The sequence below is a fragment of the Lissotriton helveticus genome, chromosome 5_1 (assembly GCF_964261635.1).
Source record: "Lissotriton helveticus chromosome 5_1, aLisHel1.1, whole genome shotgun sequence".
Lineage (NCBI taxonomy): Eukaryota > Metazoa > Chordata > Amphibia > Caudata > Salamandridae > Lissotriton > Lissotriton helveticus.
The window spans coordinates 96,007,477-96,022,737 of NC_136065.1; the positions used below are offsets into that span (position 1 = coordinate 96,007,477).

Consider the following 15,261-nt stretch of genomic DNA (forward strand, 5'->3'; position numbering starts at 1 on the left):
GGCACTACTGCGTCATCTATGTGATCTACATCACAAGGTGTCACTTTCCAAGCTCCAATATTGCCGACAAGAAGTGACCTACTTAGGTCATCTCTTATCGAAGGAGGGAAGGAAACTGACCCCAGAAAGAATTCAGGCAATAGCGAAATTAAATGTGCCAAGAACGCAGAGAGAAGTACGCGCTTTCTTGGGCATTACATCGTACTGTAGACAGTGGATTCCAAATTTTTCGTTATTAGCCAAACCCTTATTGGCACTAACGTGTACAAATACACCCAATCCCATTCCTTGGTCTGATGAGTGTCAGAAAAGTTTTCTCGAATTACGCACAGCATTATGTTCGGCCCCTGTGTTAGGTAACCCCAACTACAGTAAACCTTTCACATTATATGTCCACGAGAAGGAGGGTTGTGCATTGTCTGTGCTGACTCAGTTATACGGAGATAGACAACGGCCATGCGCATATTTTTCGTCAACTTTGGATCCGGTAGCACGAGCATTGCCAAGTTGTCTAAGGGCCACAGCAGCAGCAGCTGTTTCTATTCGACAGTCTGCAGGTCTAGTAATGAATAATACACTAATCGTGATGGTCCCGCATGCAGTAGACACATTGTTAAATAGGACCAAGACACAGCACTTAACTAGTGCTCGACTGTCCAGTTATGAATTGACGCTACTAGCAAGCCATGTGCACATCAAAAGGTGCAGTACCCTGAACATAGCCACATTGTTACCAATTGCTGAGGAATCGGATGCTTCAGAACAGCACGATTGCTTCCTCAGAACGGAGGAAGAGACGAAAGGGAGAGTTGATCTATTCGATACTCCTCTCGCCGAATGTGATGGTACATTATGGGTGGATGGTTCATGCTTTAAACTCCCAAATGGTAACGTGACTACAGCGTATGCTGTCACAACTTTGCACACAATCGTTGAAACTGCGCGAATACCACATGGTTCAGCTCAAGCCGCCGAACTCGTGGCGTTAACGAGAGCATGTGTGTTATCAAAAGGAATGAAAGTGACTGTCTATACCGACAGTCAGTATGCTTTTGGAGTGGCTCACAGTTTTGGACGACTGTGGAGAGAACGTGGGTTCCTGACTTCGCATGGAGCTAAGATTCAGCATGGTCAGCTGGTGAATGAGCTTCTTGAATCACTGACGTTGCCCCTGAAAGTAGCGGTCGTAAAATGTAGCGCACACAAGAAAGTGATTGATGATGTTGGTCGTGGAAATGCATTTGCTGATGAAACTGCTAAGGAAACGGCAAAGAATGTGATGAGCCGAATGTATGTTGCGAGCCCAGAAAGATGGACTGGTGATGTTGGAATATGTGAAGACACGATAGAAAGTGTGAAGTCCATCCAAGCTGAGGCCACGGAGAAAGAGTTAGGCATGTGGAGAGAAAGTACAGGGAGAATGGATGCAAATGGTTGTTGGATTGAATCGACAGAGCAACAGAGATGGTTGTTACCCAATGCATATGTGCCTGCAGTGGTTACAATGGCTCATGGGATGGCCCATATCAGTGCGAAAGGGATTTGCGACTTGTTGGCCCCAGTGTGGAAGAATTCAGGGATTCCCAAGTGTGCAGAGAATGTTGTCAAGAATTGCATGGTATGTCTGAAGCACAATCCTGGTAGGGGAACTCCAACTCCAGCTGGTCATTTTGCACCTCCTACGTATCCGTTCGAGGTTTTGCAGCTAGATTTCATACACATGGAGAGGTGCAACAACTTAAAATATGTGCTCGTGGTTGTTTGCGCCTTCTCAAGGTGGGTAGAAGCCTATCCCCTAAGGGACAATACTGCCTTGTCCACAGCGAAAGCCCTTGTGAAAGAGTTCTTCCCCAGGTTCGGAATGCCTAGAATGGTCTGGTCGGACAACGGAAGTGAATTTGTGGGTTGTGTGATGAAACGAGTGTGTGAAGGGCTAGGCATTAGTCAGAAGTTCCACGCTGCAAATCACCCCCAATCAGCTGGATTAGTGGAATGTTACAATGGCACGCTTAAACTTAAATTGGCCAAAATCCAAGCGAGCACGGGTCTTAAATGGCCCGACGCTCTACCCTTAGCACTCCTATCCACCAGAATGACTGTGCATTCGCGAATGACACTCAGCCCCTATGAAATAATCTTTGGTCGGCCAGCCAACATATGGGGAGTGCCTAGGCCCACGAAGTTTAGCGAGCTGCAACACCCCATTTTGCTCGACTATCTGTATGAATTGACGGCTAAATTGCGTGTTTTATATCAACAGGTCCACAACACCTTGCCTCCGGTTTCCGAGACACCGGGTCACTCCATTGATCCCGGCTCCTGGGTATTGGTCAAGAATTTCCAGAGGACAAGAAACGACCAGCCCAGATGGACCGGACCTCACCTCGTCCTCCTGTTCTACAAGGTCGACCGTTAGAGTGGAGGGGAAGGCCAATTGGGTCCACGGGATCCATTGTAAGAAGATACCCTTCCCTCTGCCACATGACCAATGGGTCCGGACAGGAGGCACTGACTCAGAGCGCACAACTGATGAACGTGTAAAAGAAGCTAAACGTGATTGTGACAGTAAGAACATTTTTCAAGAAACTACGCCGCCATCAGAACAATTGAACTCTGTGGAACCTGAGCTACTATTTCCGGACCAGACAGCACCCGGGAAAAGACGCTATAATTTGCGACCGAGAAAAACAGACTAAAAGTAAAAGTGATTTTTATGATCAAAGAGAAAAACCTGTGGACTAATAAAAAATACTCTTTTCCCCCCCAAATCCTATTTTTGAAAGTGCAGATTCTCCAATCTAGGTAACTTGCTTATTTTTGTTTTTCTTGAACCGCCATCCGGGTTCCGCTGCTAGGGTCGCGGTTGATTAAAGACTTTTGGGTGCAGCTGACAACAATAGGTTGCTGGTTCCAGTTGGTCGAAGGGAGCCACCCTAGACTGACGGAAGCACCCTTTAGCAGAAACAACCTACCGCCGCGGGCAGCACCTTAGAGAGGATGGAGTTTCCTGATGTGGAGAGAACTGCCAAACAAATGAACTTTAAGCAGAGACTTTTGAAAACAATGAGAAAGAATTTTTTTTATAATAATGTGTATTTTTATGCTATTCAGCGTAATGGTCTTTTTGATAAGCTATGTTTTATTCTCTTTTCACGTGACATTCACGCCTACTACATCACCCATACCTCCCCCTACTGTTTCCTCTCATTCTTTCCACTCTTTGCCTGACCACGAATCAAGTAGGAGATTAGAGTTCATTAATAACTCCTTCGTTCAGCTATTACACCAACACCAACTTGTAATGAACACAACCAACTGTTGGGTGTGTGGTCTCATGCCCCACACCACGGATAGAGGTATCCCCTATTTGGTCCTGCCATTTAGTCGCAATGGGTCAGTATGGGCATATAGGACAATGTTCATATATGCACGAGAAATCCAACCCCTACGTTCTGTAAAAGACAACCTCAAGACTAGCGCCCTAGTCAAGGGTATAGTTGACATGATCAAGGTAGTAACTTCTTACGAAGATACCCCGGATGATGAGATACTTGCATATGTAGGTTGGAATGTGACCGGATATGGCACTACATTAAGTGAGAAACAGCAAGCCAAGAGATCGTCCCCTATCTGGATCGTACCCCATCAAGGTCACCTGTGTCTGCAAGGTATTGGTAGGAATCCCAGAGCTCAGCTAGGGAAGAGTGTCTGCACAGAAACGTACGTTTTTGGATCTCAGACTTCCCCTGCCTTTTTAGCCGCAAAGGGTACTTATTTCATCTGCCACGATAGAGCCTATACATGGTTGCCCCCTGACTTCTCGGGCTCATGTTTTGTTTCATTCCTGTTACCTCCCACCTACACAGCAGCGGCGGATTACCATCGGACAAGGGTAGTTAGAGGTGTTTTGAGTAAAGAAGACACTGCGGGTCAAGAATTTGGTGACTTTGCAATGGGTGTTCTGCCGTTCTGGGGAGCCATGGTTAACAGCAGAAACATAAGGCAATTGACAAGGGTAGTTGAATCCACCGTGATTGAAACTGCTGGTGCCCTTAGTAACCTGACTGCTGAGCTCCAGTCGGATCGACTGATGACCCTTCAGAACCGGGTCGCTTTGGATGTAATACTTGCGGACCGGGGTGGAGTATGCAAATTGATCCAGTCCAGTTGTTGCATTTTTATTCCTGATAATGCTCCAACAGTGTACGGGGCCATCTCCAAACTACATAAGATTTCCGAATCTATTCATGTGGATAAAGGAGATTGGTCATTAACGGGATGGTTCTGGGGACTGATATCTGCCTGGGGATGGAAAATTCTGATGGTCATTGGGATGGTCTTAGCCATTCTTTTCCTGTTCTGTCTATGTATACAGTGTGCTCCTGCAATATGTGGCCTCTGTGCTACATCATGTGTAAGGAAACCTGTGTCAAGACATGAGCTCAGCACTAGAATGATGTTGCAGCAACATCTCAATGACTTTAGGAATATAGATCTGGACTCAGATTAACATGAGGATAGATTAATTGCCTATGTAAGGGCAAAAGGAGGGTCTGTGGTTCTGAAAAATATGGGTCCGTAATAGTACCGGACTCGAGAATAAAAACTTCGTCGAAATAGGACGAATTTGGTATCAAAAGACCGGGAATGACGAGTACATCAAGTACATGTATTTTCGGCATATTCGAGTGACGATTTCACCTCGAAATCGTCATTTGCCTTCTGAACCCTTAGCTGCATGTTGCCCTCTACATAGGCCTTAATCCAGTCGAATTTGATTCCACAAGGACACATACTCCTTAATCGACTTCTTCCTGACCCCAGTACAAGTTAGAACCATTGCCCCAGGCCGAGCTCGTTAGGTCAGTTCCCTCCCAGTGGCCGAGCAAGATAGTATCTAGGCCCAACCGGCCATAAAGCCATTTCAGCACGCACACCTGCCATATCTCGCTCACATCTTTCTCCACTCCTTTTCCTCACTTATTTTATGGTGGGGAGGTGACCATTTTTATTAGGGGTCCAGCGATATCTGATGAAATGTTGGGCCTTGCCGGATGATTTGTTATGGGCAGCACGACGTGAAATATGTACATGTCATCATGACTCTGCTTTCTTTTGTAAAACAGTAACCATAAATGAAATACCACGCACCCAAGGAATGCTTCGCCAAAGGGTGAATATTGTGTATAAGAAGAGAAGCCTAACTTTGTGAAGGTGTGCAGTCTCCTGAATATACTTGTATCGTACTTCTAGGACCCTGTCACCTTGGTTGCAGCCAATAAACGAATCTTTGACTTCACCTGGAAGACTCTGAAGTTTCTGTGGGTCTGACTCAGGAGAACCCGAGGTCTCTGGTGTGTTGATCCCCTGGCACCGCTGGGTTACCGGTTCTGTGCCGGTTCTTAAAAACCCAGTACCTCATTGGGCACTCTTAAATTGTAAAATTGTATTTTTGTCTGTTTCTTTTTTGTATAAAGATGTTTTTCGCTGATTAGATTGTGGACTGATCGTGACATCAAGAAAAGTCATTAAAGTTTTACTCGACTGGATGGAAAACTTGATGTCTTCATGTCTATTATTTAACAATTCATGGAACATATTGAGTTCAATCTGGCTCCCCTGCCACAGGAGCCAGATATCATCAATATATCGTAGCCACTGTGTTATTTTAGTTCTGAATGGATTGTTGTTTTCGACAAATCTTTCTTTAAACTGGGCTATATACAGCACTGCCATTTCCGGTGCATAAGGACAATCCATGGCCGTCCCTTTCACTTGAATAAAGTAGTTTTTTTTAAGAGCTACCTCTGCTAGTTGCAAAATAAATGAGGTAGGTACTCTATTTGGGCGTTCTCTGCAGTCTAAATACAGTTCCATAACTTGAAGAGCCACGTCCTGAGGTATTTGCATATAAAGTGACGCTATGTCGAGTGTCACCATTATTGAAACTTGGTCATCAAACGGAGTACCTTCTACCTTTGTAATGAAGTCTGTTGTGTCTCGTAGATAGGATTTTACTTCCTTCAAAAATCGTTTAAGGAAAAAGTCAACATATTTTGAGATAGGTTCCAAGGCTGAATCGCACCCGGAAACTATTGGTCTGCCTGGGGGCTTGTCAAATGATTTATGAATTTTAGGCATGATGTAAAGACCAGGTGTTCTCGGAAACTTCTTGTTCAAAAATTAAAAATTCATGGACCTAGTCTTCCCCAACCATTCTACACCAGGTCTGATTTTTCTACCTGAGCTTTTCCTTCTTCAAGGTACATGGCACGTGGCCAAATTACCACTGCCCCTCCCTTGTCCGCTTGTTTGATGACCACTGATGTATCTGCTCAGGTAGTAAATCAGACCTGGTATAGAATGGTTGGGGAAGACCCTGTCCATTCAATACAAAACACCATTTCTAATATTCTTCAACTGGGAATGGTAAGTGGGTTTTTGGGACCAAAGGAATTTGAATTTTTGAACAGATTTAAGGATTGACATCAGTCCAATGGAAGGATCCCTCAGGATTGGAGACACTCCACAGGAAACTGAGATGTGGGAGGCAGTTTCTGCAGGTGAAGGAAGGTAGGCTGAGAGGGCTTGAGTCAGCCCCCCCCTCCAAAAACCCACATGAATTGAGACGTGTGTGGACATACACCCTGGCGAACGGTGTAACCATTATGCAATTTTTGTAAAGAAATGTCTCTTCATATTATTTTAGAATTGAAAAATGACAATGAACTGATGCCCCCAAACGATACTTCATGTTTTCATAATATATAACATTTAACTGATGACGCTGAACCACTGATGTTTATTATTTGAATCTGTATTGATACCAAAAAATGGAAATTGAAAAATGTGATTGAAAAGAGGCTTTGGAAGACACACAATGAAGTTTCTGATGATTTTTAGAAGGATTTGGTGCCTGGAATGAGTGTTCAGTCACCCAGGCAGAGGTTTGAGGGTTGAAATGAGGCTTCTAAAGACTCAAGATGATGCTACGGACTGAAGGGAGGTCACTGCAGACTGGAGAGAGATTTCTTATGATTAGGAGCAGATCTGAGGATTACAGTGAGGTTTATGAGAACTGGATGGACGAGACCTCTTCTTATTTGAGGGAATTTACTAAAGAATGAGGCTAGGACTGGTGGCTTAGTGGACTAATGAATCTACTGCATTTGCCTTTGTTACACCTCATGGTCACTGGTTCAAATCCTGGCGGGTCTACTCAGCCTCTCATCCTTTCTGAGGTCAATAAAATGAGTACCATTGAGTTGGGTAACAATAAACATCTGTTATTTGGCGCCAAGATACCCCTTTAGGAGTGAATGTGGTTTTACATATACACATGTTATGTTATTTTATGACTTTAATGACATATCAATGAGGTTTGGAGGCACTGAAGGGCCACTTTAAAGACTGGCCTCATAGTTAGGCAACTTTGAATGAGGTTTAGCACAACTCCTAATTCAGGACAACCTGAGAGGAAGTTTCCGGGTTGTGCTTCGGGTGTCTGTGTGTACTTTTCCGAGGACTTTCAGTAAGTTTTATGAATACAAATTTGTTTTATGAGGACAGCAGCTCAGTTTTGTAGCAATTATTTCAAGACTCAAATGAGTTTTCTTATGACTCATGGGGATTTAAAAACATTTAAGGGAGTTTCCTGATGACACAAGAGAGTTTTCTGAGGACTTAAGTTTACAGAGGAATAAAAGGTATTTTCTGAGTATTTAAGGTTTTTTTGAGGATGCAAAGTGATTTTATGAGGATATGAAAGTTTCCTAGTATTTTGCGTGAGCTCAGTAGTGGCATTTACACACTGCAACAGCGAGAACTGCTCCTTACACACAGAGGAGGATAATAAACCAGCCTTACTTGCTCAGGGTGCTTCTGGCATCCTGCAAAACAAAAAAACAAGAAGATGTTAAAGTTATGGCAGTATTTTTAGGAATGAAACACTTCTATCTATGGTTAGAAAACAGTGACTGGGGTCACATAACACAGCACATTCTGTGGTATTGCATGACTAAGTACAGATTGTGATATTCTGAATGAGGTCACATGACATAAGAAACTGATATTCTGAATGGTAATGACATAGCACAGTGTCTCCCTGACCTCAACACTTTGGACCCAAGAATGATTGTAGTATAGAGGCCGTATAAACTATTAGGACCCTATACTCTGCAAATATAGTAAGACTATCAAAATTGCATTTGAAGACCGATGCCATTTTTGGCATATATGCTATGTTTCATTGTCACTGTACATAGAGTCTTTGCAATTTGTCCATTGAAAAAGTCATTGACAAACAATAGGCCAGCAGTATGAAGCTTTGGCCCACAAAATTGACACCGTGGCCATTGACGTGAACTTGATTCGGGCCGACCTATCTAAAACCAATGAGAAGGTGAAGTCATTGGATCTCAAGTCATCCAGCCTCACGGCCGACGTCTCGGAGATACAGACGGAGATTGGTAATCTCCGTAAGGTGAACGATTTCATGACCCGGCGCTTGGAGGACTTTGAAAACAGGGCACGTCGCTGTAATGTGCGTCTGGTTGGCGTTCCGGAAAGTCCGGACCCGCACTCGGTTGATCTCCTGGTCGAGGACCTGATACTGAACCACCTCTCTCCATCTGGGTTGAGTAAATTCTTCGCAGTGGAACGTGCTCATCGTGTTCCGGGAGGCCAGGGCAAGCCTGGCGCCCCGCCGAGGCCTATTGTTGCGAAACTTTTCCACTACAGGGACCGAGACGCTATCCTGCAGGCATCGCGTGTGAAGGGCCCGGTGTCCTTTGAGAATGCTATCGTGAACTTTTACCCGGACTTTTCTCAACAGGTACAGAAACAACGTATGGGCTTCCGCGGAGTCAAGAAACATCTCCGGGACATGGGATTGCGCTACGCTATGCTTTTTCCGACTAGGCTGCGTGTTGAGTACAATGACCGAACCTTTTTCTTTGATCGGCCTGATTCAGTGAATGACTGGCTGGACTCGCTGCCGGACCGGCCTCCTGCGACTGAGCCCGCCGAACACCCGGGTGGTGTTGAGGGTGGTGTAGAGAGCTGAACTACTTGTCTGTGCCCTGGTCTTCGTGTACAGTAACTTCTTCTGGGATCTTATGCCTAAGTGCCTCTACTGTTTGTGTGTTTTCCTCGTTATTTGTTTTGATTGGGGTGGCGGGTGGGCCAGGGCCTTTCCTCCTCCGGGGTCTTTTTGTAGAATGGGGGTTCTTGGGCGACAGGCACACTGCATGTTGGGGTGGCTTTTTAGCTTCTTGCAGGGGTGCAGGGTGGGGGGTGTTTTCTTGATCGTTGGGGGGGGGTGGTTGGGAAGTTTGATGTTTGTGTTTTGTTTTTTCAAGGCGATTCTATCTTGCTAATGATGTGCTCGATGTCATGCTCATTGGGGGGGGGTTTTGGCATAACTGTGTGGGGTGGGGGGTAGCGGGTTGAGGTCTGTTTCGTGGAATGTCAATGGTCTGGGGGATCGTATTAAGCGGGGTGTGGTGTTACGATATCTACGGCGTTTATCTCCTGATATTGTTTTTCTACAAGAGACTCATCTGGTGGGCAATACATGTCGTGCAATGAATAGATGGGGCTATCGCCTCGCCGCGCATTCGGGGTTTACCACGGGTTCCAGGGGGGTGGGTATCCTTGTTCGGACTTCCCTCCCCCTGGCTATTGATGATGTGATCCTTGATGATCGGGGGGCGTTACGCCGTCCTTGTGGGACGTTATGAGGGTCGGACCCTTTCCTTGTTTGCCGTCTATGTGCCCCCCGGTCTACAGACCTCTACTTATTCCGATTTGGGCCGAGTGTTGTTGGACCTCCCTGATAGTACTCTTTTCGTAGCGGGTGACTTCAATTCTGTGCTCTCCGGTCAAACTGATCGTCACCCCCCTAGGGACACTCCTTCGGCCCAACAATGGCTGGGTGGGTTTCTGGATACATTTGGCCTGGTGGATTGTTGGAGACTTATGCACCCCACTCAGCTTCAATACACTTTCCATTCTGGGGCCCATGGGAGTCTGTCTAGACTTGATTATTTCCTGATGCCTGCGGCGCAATCGCCGGCTGTTCGCGAGATTAGACACCTCCCCTGGGGCATCTCTGATCATTCTCCTCTCTGGCTTTGTTTTGAGGTGGGGGTGGAGGCGGTGGGCCGGGTGGCGCCTATTAACCCATGGTACCTCACTTCCCCCGAGACCCGTGGTCTCTTGATTAAGTCGTTGGACAATTATTTTCTAGATAACGAGGGGTCCGTCTCCTCTGCGGTATCTCTGTGGGAGGCCTTTAAGACAGTGATTCGCGGGCAGGCCCTTTCCCTTATCGCTGAATCCAAAAAGGCGAGGAATCGGGAGGTGGTGGAACTTGAGAGGGAGATTGTTGAGATAGAGGCTGACCTGGAGTCGAATGTTACACCTGGTAAACTCCACGCCCTGGGTCTGAAGCAATTTGCCTATAGGTCATTGGTTACAGATGCGGCTAAAATGATGTTTCGGGAACAACAGGGTCGTCTGTATGATGTGGGGGACAAAGCTGGTAAACTGCTGGCGTGGTTGGATAAGAAAGAGAGGGCGAATCGTGTGGTGCCTGTGATTCAGGCCCTGAATGGTGTGAAAATGACCGACCCGGTTGGAATTGTTGAATGTTTTGCAGACTATTATCGTGTGGTTTATTCCCCTGTGTCTGAACGGGATGTGGATGATTCTCGACTCTTGTTGCGTGATATTGCTCTGCCCAGTGTTTCCGAGTTGGACCGAGTCTCTTTGGAGTCCCCTTTCACTGCAGACGAGATAGCGACGGCTATTCGCTCACTCCGTTCGGGCAAAGCATTGGGCCCGAATGGATTGCCAATTGAATTGTACAAACTGCGTCCTGATAAGATGGCGCCCTATCTTCGTACCATGTTTTTGGAATCCCGGGAGCGGGGTATTCTCCCATATGATCAGCGCCTGGCTACGATCGTTGTTATTCCCAAAGATGGTAAACCCCGGGACCTTTGTTCGTCATATAGGCCCATTTCTCTGTTGAATGTTGAACCTAAGGTTCTTGCTAAGCTCCTGGCTACCCGCCTCTTGACGGTTATTGGCGGCTTGGTTCATCCGGATCAATCCGGATTTATCCCACATCGCAACACGGCTCTTAACCTACGTCGTCTCCACGGAGCTGTTGCGAGGGCGGGGCTTCTGACGGAGCCGGCCATTTTGGCTTCGCTGGATGCCTCGATGGCCTTTGATACGGTAGAGTGGCCCTATCTTTGGGCGGCTCTTGAGAAATTTGGTTTCGGACCTGAGTTTATTGGTTGGGTGCGGTTGTTATACGCTGAACCCTTGGCACAGGTTGTGGTAAACGGTCGAGTTTCTGTCCCCTTCTGCTTCGGTAGGGGGACCCGTCAGGGATGCCCCTTGTCTCCGTTGCTCTTTGCGCTCGCCTTGGAACCGTTAGCTGCGTGGCTCCGATGGGAACCTTCACTTAAAGGGAACCGTTGGTCACCGGATTTTGAAGACCGCGTCTCGCTTTACGCGGATGACATTCTTCTTTACCTTACTTCCCAGCGCAAATCTTTAAATGTCTTGTTTGACGTTCTCACTTCATTCGGCGCTAACTCTGGTCTGGTTATTAATTGGGCTAAGTCCTGTGTGTATGTTCTCTCGGGTGTTTTGCCCCCATTGCCGGACAGATTTCCTATCCAGGTTGTCCAGTCTGGCTTTAAATATTTGGGGATCTTTATTACGCGGGACTCTTCACTCAGGTTTGAGCGTAATCTCCTCCCCCCTCTTCTTAGACTGCGACTGTATGTGGCCCGCTGGCGTAAACTACCCCTGTCTCCTCTGGGCAGAGCTGCCCTTTTTAAGATGATGTCTTTGCCACGATTCCTGTACGCACTTCAAAATTCTTATGATGACATTCCCGCCACTTATTTCCGGGAGACCGAGAGTCTTCAAAGACAACTGATTTGGGACGGCCGTCCACGTATCGCCCTCGCGAAACTTACCATCCCTTGGTATGACGGGGGCATTGCGCTCCCCGATATTAAGAGATATTATTGGGCTACCCAGTTGTCTGCCATTAACCACGCGATGTATTCCCCGGGCCGAGATCCGGCCTTTGAGATGGATAGGCTCCAACTGCCGGGAGGGGACTTTAATAGAGTGCTTTATTCCAGATCGGCCGGGCGCCATCTTCTGGGCCCGTCCAGGACCGCAGTCAGTGTGTGGCGCGCCGCGAATGTGAGTTTGGGATGGGAGAATCGACTGACACTGGCGACTCCGCTTTATGCTTCTGAGCGTTTGGGATGTCTCTGGTCTACCAAGGGCTTTGACCGCTGGGATATGATTGGGATATGTAAAGTGGGGGATGTCTGTGTGCGGGGTGAAGTGAAGTCTTTCCAGGCCCTTAAGGCCGAATATGACTTGGATGATAGAGAATTTTTTCGATATCTCCAGGTCCGTCATGCCCTGGCTTCGGTTCTGACCCCTGATGTGACCCTGCCCGAGTCCTCCCCCCTCGAGGATCGTGTACTAGATGGACACCTTCCCGATAGCACCATTTCCCTGATCTATAAGAAACTGATTAATAATCGTGCCGACTTGCTGGTCCGACTTCGGGAGGTTTGGGCCGGTGACGGGTTGGAATTGGACGACGAGGATTGGCAGTCGGCACTCTCTTCTCCGAAAGAAGTCGCCATCCCCGCCCGTCTTCGATTGGTTCAGCTTAAGATCCTCCACCGGGTGTATGTAACTGGTCCGCGTCTGGTGATAATGGGCTTTTCCCCGGATGGTTTATGCAAGCGTGGTTGTGGGATGAGTGCTACATTTCTACATATTCTTTGGGAGTGCCCAGTGGTGGCGGCCTACTGGGCTGATGTGCTTGCGGTGATGACTGTTGTGACTGGTGTTGCCCTGCGGCCTGAGGCCCGACGATGCCTGTTGAATGTGTGGGAACCCACCGACTACTCTGTGGCCCAGACCAGATGGGCGACCTTGGGATACATGGTCGCCAAACGGGACGTTGCGCAACTTTGGGGCGCGTCCAGACCTCCCGAAGTCTCGGTGTGGGAAGATAACATGGATTGGTCCATGTTCCGCGAGAAGACCGTCTATGTGGCTAGGGGCAGACCCAGGGCGTGGACGAAGATCTGGGGTCAGTGGAACGAATATCGTGGAGATATCTGTACCCCTCCCTTGGTTACCACTCCTGATGTTACCCTATCTCCCTAGGCTGGCTTTCCCGAAATTTTCATACTGTTCTAGGATTTTCCTGTCCTCCCCGCTATCCCCCCCCCCCCGCCTTGCCAAAGTCCCATTGGTTGTGCTACATTCTCCTGATTGATGGCTTTTCCCCCCGCCTTCTGGGCTGACTTTGATTAATGTGCATTCGCCTTTTTTAGAGTTCGTTGTTTTGTATGTCCAAAACAGAAAATTGCTATGTCCTGTACTATGTTCTGAGTAATGCTTGGTATCTGATCTGTGCCTGACCACGGGAGTGATTGTCTGCCTCTTTCATTGTGCCTTACTATTAGCGGCCAGCCCGTGTGGTTGTAGGCCCATCCTTGTATTTTACTTTGCTTGCTCAAATAAAGGTTTTTCAAAAAAAAAAAAAAAAATAAATAAGTCATTCACATGTTTTGTACAATAGTCTTCTATGTTTTGAAAAAGAAAATTAATGAAAAAAACAAATGAATATAACCCTGTCTTGAACATTTTTACTTTTTAGTTTTGTCTACCAAAATCAACAATTGTATGTTTGCTCAAACCATTTATCAACAAATTTTAAATGTATTAAATATTGTTTACTAATCAAAATTCACCTGCAGGCAAAATAGTTGACCTGTGGATAAAAAACGTATACAGTATTGAGTTGTCCAAGAGGCAATTGTTCACTGCTTAGATGTTGTATGTAAACTTTTTTTTTTAAATGTATGTAGCGTGCGCGATTGTGGGTGAGAGTGTATTTGTGTGAAACAGAGCATGTGTTTGTGAGTGTATGCATGTATATGTGAACAGGATTGTATGAGTGAGAGTCAGTGACAGGTAGTGAGTGAGAACCACTAAAAGGTAGTGAGTGAGAATAAGTGAGATTGATTGTCAGTGAGTTGCCAGTGAGTATGAGTGAATCAGAATGAGTGAAAATAAGAGTGGGTGCACATGAGTGAGAAACTATTATTGAATAAGAGTTAGAGTGAATGTCAGTGAGCGTGAATGAAGGAGAGAGAATGAGTGAGTGAGAGTGTTTGAGAATGACAGTTAGTGCAAGTGAGTATGAGTAAGTATGTTGGAGTCAGAGTAAGTGTTAGATTTGGGGGTCTCTAGATGGCAGAGGTAGGTACCTTTGATTAAATAGGGACCCATGCGTCTAGTCAGGGTAAGGGGGTACACTCCTAAAATAACCCCTGCTCACCCCCATGGTAGCTTGGCACGAGCAGACAGGCTTATCTCAGAGGCAGTGTGTAAAGCATTTGTGAACACATACAGTAACCTATGACAACACTACAGATGGACACCACACAAGTAGTAGAATAAAAATAAGTATTTTTATATAGACTTAACACAAGACCACAAACAACATAAATCCACAATACTGTACTTAAAATGGTAGAATTAGCTTAGTTCTCTTTAGATGTTAAAATGCGACCTTGAGTCAATGTACCTTAGTGTTGCAGGGAAGGTGATGCGTTGGTTTCTTACAAGCAAAAACGGTGATGCGTTGGGTCCCTACTGATGCGTACGGGATGCGTTGGTTCTTCTCGGCGTGGGGAGGTGATGCGTCATTTTCTTACGGCGCTTCCGTGGCGATGCAACCAGCAGCGCTGTGATGCGATGAAGATACGGTGCAATGAAGAAAAATGGTGTCTTCTGCTTGATGCAACACGATGCGTGCATGCCCGATGGCTGTGTGGCAACTCAACGATTCTTCTGAGCCGCCACAGGCCCAGCGACACGCTTCCTGGTGATGCGGCGGCGTCTGATGCGACATCGATTATCTTCTCCAGAGATGCAAGGTGCTTCGGCAACGATGCGACAGCTTGCAGCGGTGACACGCTTTCCCAGCGATGCGACGACAGCGGCTGCGGCAGCAACACGCTTCTCCGATGATCCTCTTCTCCGGCCATACAAGGCCCTTCGGCGTTGTGAAACGACTGGGGCAGTTCAGAGACACGCTTCTCCTTCGTGAGTCGCGCTTTCAGCTCCTTAAGACACGCAGTCCCTCAGAAAGCCCCACACAGCTGCAGGCACTTCCAAAGAACTCTTGGGGAG

The 15,261-nt window shown here is 46.8% G+C and overlaps 1 pseudogene across 1 annotated transcript in view; it reads right to left on the reverse strand.

Moving 5' to 3' along the window:
- The window catches only part of LOC144754207 (E3 ubiquitin-protein ligase TRIM39-like), a 214,047-nt pseudogene that overhangs the window by 107,200 nt on the left and 91,586 nt on the right, over positions 1–15,261 (reverse strand). Inside the window, exon 4 of the transcript XR_013594682.1 lies at positions 7,867–7,889. The product of XR_013594682.1 is annotated as an E3 ubiquitin-protein ligase TRIM39-like (transcript). The remainder of the gene's footprint in view (positions 1–7,866; positions 7,890–15,261) is intronic.